The sequence below is a fragment of the Equus przewalskii genome, chromosome 12 (assembly GCF_037783145.1).
Source record: "Equus przewalskii isolate Varuska chromosome 12, EquPr2, whole genome shotgun sequence".
NCBI lineage: Eukaryota > Metazoa > Chordata > Mammalia > Perissodactyla > Equidae > Equus > Equus przewalskii.
In genome coordinates this window covers 34,051,551-34,054,734 of record NC_091842.1, presented here as the reverse complement: position 1 = coordinate 34,054,734, position 3,184 = coordinate 34,051,551, and the positions used below count along the sequence as shown (strand labels likewise).

At 43.4% G+C, this 3,184-nt stretch overlaps 1 pseudogene; it reads right to left on the bottom strand.

The window, feature by feature from the left end:
- Positions 1 to 517: 517 nt before the first annotated feature.
- Positions 518 to 1,283, bottom strand: LOC103563116 (small ribosomal subunit protein eS17 pseudogene; annotated as a pseudogene).
- Positions 1,284 to 3,184: the final 1,901 nt, after the last annotated feature.

The window sequence follows — 3,184 nt, the reverse complement described above, 5'->3', positions numbered from 1 at the left end:
ACCTCTTTCCCAGAACTTGCCAGCCTCTCGTTGCCTCTCATAGCTCCGAACCTGGTCATATGTACATACATTCTTAAGACAATCATGAGTTCTGGGAAACTAAACTGTTTTTGCTGATTGCCTCAAACTGACAATGTGCCACCCCTGAATCCATAGGTGGGATCAATCCCACCTAAACTGTTTGGCTAATTTCATTCAAGGAAATCCAGTAGACTGTTGCCAATGGGAAGGAATGGGTGCTAGTCAGCAAGCAATAACGTTCAATCTTGATGGCTTAACTTTTTTTCTTTTTTTAAAAAGTAGTTTTATAGAGAAACAGTTCATATATCATACAATTCACCTATTTAAATTGTACAATTCAATAGCTTTTAGTATATTTGCGGAGTTGTGCAACCATCACCAACCATCTATTTTGGAACTTTTAAAAAAATTATTTTATTGAGGTCATATTGGCTTTTAACATAGTGTAATTTCAGGTGTACATTATTCTAGTTCAGTTTCTGTATAGACTGCATCGTGTTCACCGGCAATAGTCTCGTTTCCATTTGTCAGCATATACACATGCCCCTTCACCCCTTTCACTTCCACCCTCTCCTCCTTCTTCTCTGGTAACCACTAATCTGTTCTCCTTACCTGTGCGTGTGTTTGTTTATCTTCCACATGAGTGAAATCATACGGTGTTTGTCTTTCTCTGTCTGACTTATTTCACTTAGCATAAAATCCTCCAGGTCTATCTATGTTGTCGTAAATGGCACGATTTTGTCTTTTTGTTGTTGTTGTTATTGTTGTCCAAGGTTTATTGACAACATAACAGCACAGCAGAAAGATTCCAATGGTTCCGCGTGGCGTTTTGAAGTTCCTCCCAGCTGTAGGCTGAGTGACCTGCAGTTTGGACAGACTGTCAAAATCCAAGAGTTTCAGCATGTCCTCAGTGTCAGGATCTACTTCAGTGATCTCCTGATCCAGAGCTCAGACCTCAGGAACATAATTATGTCTCCTTTCTCTCTCATAATCCTGCAGCCTGATGGGTATACCTCTCACCAGGCCTCTCTGAATCCGCTACATCAGATGAGCGACATGGCCTGCTATCCTTTGGTGGGGGCTCTTGCTGGGAATAACTGTGATGTCCTCCCTCATACATGTGCTTATTGGCATGGAAGTCACTGCCTGGGCACGTGTAGTCTTTCTCAATGATGACCCAGGCCAACTTCTTCCTGGTTTCATTGTGAACACGGCCCATGTTGGCAGGTTCCTGGTAAAAGAGCGATTTTGTCTTTTTCATGGCTGAGTAGTATTCCATTGTGTATATATACCACATCTTCTTTATCCATTCATCCATTGATGAGCACTTGTGTTGCTTCTACACCTTGGCCATTGTGAATAGTGCTGCAGTGCACGTATAGGTGAATATATCTTTTTGAATTATTTATTTCATGTTCTGTGGATAAACACCCAGTAGTGGGATAGCTGGGTCATATGGTATTTCCATTCTTAATTTTTGAGAAATCTCCATCCTGTTTCCCATAGTGGCTTCTCACTAGCAGTGTGTGAGTGTTCCCTTTTCTCCACATCCTCTCCAACACTTGTTATTTCTTATCTTGTTAATTATAGCCTTAAGGGCTTAACTTTTAATTGTGAAATTCTATACAGTGTATCTCTGTCTTCTAAAACATCTTGGGACAAAAACTTTAAACATTGGTGGAAAGCTTTGTGAAAGTACTTTCGTTCATATCCCATGTGAATGAGGGAGAAATGCGTTCCTTGTATTTACCACATATTGCCCCTCATTTCCTCCTAGAATATGCAAGTAATAAAAGTCTTTTTTTTCATTAAGTCTTCAAATGACCCGGGTGACTCTGTGCACTTTTCCTCTGTTAAATCTGTTTTGATGCCAGGTAGACATGCTCTTTTGAATGTTTTTCTACTTAATTTATTTGGAGGAAACATCTCTGATCATTTCTTGTGCAGGAGAAAGGTTAGATGGCTCTTGGCTGGTTCTGGTATGCCAGGAATTCAGGACAAAGGTGAGAAATGATTTTATGGGCATTATTGAGCAAAGAGGGGTAGACAGCTGACAGTACAAGCAGGAAGCCTGGAACAGTGTTTATTGGAGGAAATAACAGAGATAGGGCAGTGCCAGGTGTGTGACCCCTCTCCCCTCCAATGCCCATTGCCACATAGGGCAGAACACAGACTTAGCCGAGCCAGATGAGAGTCCAGGAGATGAACCAGCCTCTGGGCTTACCAGTCCTGTGGTTGAGGCTGTATCAGCTTCACCCTGAAGTGACCTTGGACTGTAGTGCAAGTCTGGTAGATAGAGCCTTTTAATATGACATACTCCTCAGTCCTGTTCCACTACATCAGCATTCTGCCAGAACGTTTACTCTTTTTACTCTCAGCTCTAACCAGCTTCTGTAACCCAAACAGACTCTTTCTACAGGAAGCCAGCTTCCTCCCTCGGAGGCCAGTCTGCAGGGGAGCAGTCTCCAGACAAGTTAATCCTTGCCTCTCAGTCCACCCCTTGATTTCAAAGGATAGCTTCTACGTGTCATATTCCACCCCACCAGCAGTCTTGCACCTATACCTGCTGAACCATAAGGATTGTGAAGCTAGTCTCTGGTTTTGCTATGGGAGACACTGAAGGATGGTTAGAAGAGTGAGTGGGAAAAGGAAGGCGATGAATAACACCTGAAGCCCTCCCAAAAATCAGGGGCCAAAGGATCCCAGATAAGACAAGAGAAAAGGTTCCAGGCTGCTGATCAGAGCATCTTAGTCAGCCATTCTACCCATTTCGATACATAGGAGTCTGGTTGTTCTACCTTGCCACCAGAGTTAACCTAAACACAACACAGTTTAGTGAGGGTAGAGTCCACTCCCTGTCTGGCCTGCAGAAACTAAGGAATAATTCTCTTGTCTAAGACCACTCCGACCTAGGCCTCCATGCTGATTTGCTTGGATCCTAGGACTGGAGGCATTGGCTATATGGTCTGGTGGGGTGAGAAATCCCATATGGATCTCACCAGTTCATTAGTCCCTTGACCCAGAAATGGAGCCCCACATGAACCTGTAGCATCATGTTCCATGTATAATAACCAGTTCCAGGCCCCAGGATGATTATGGATCTGGGAGAGAGCCCTGGAAAACTCAGAGTGGCCACCCCGAGGTGAAGATCCTATTCACTAAA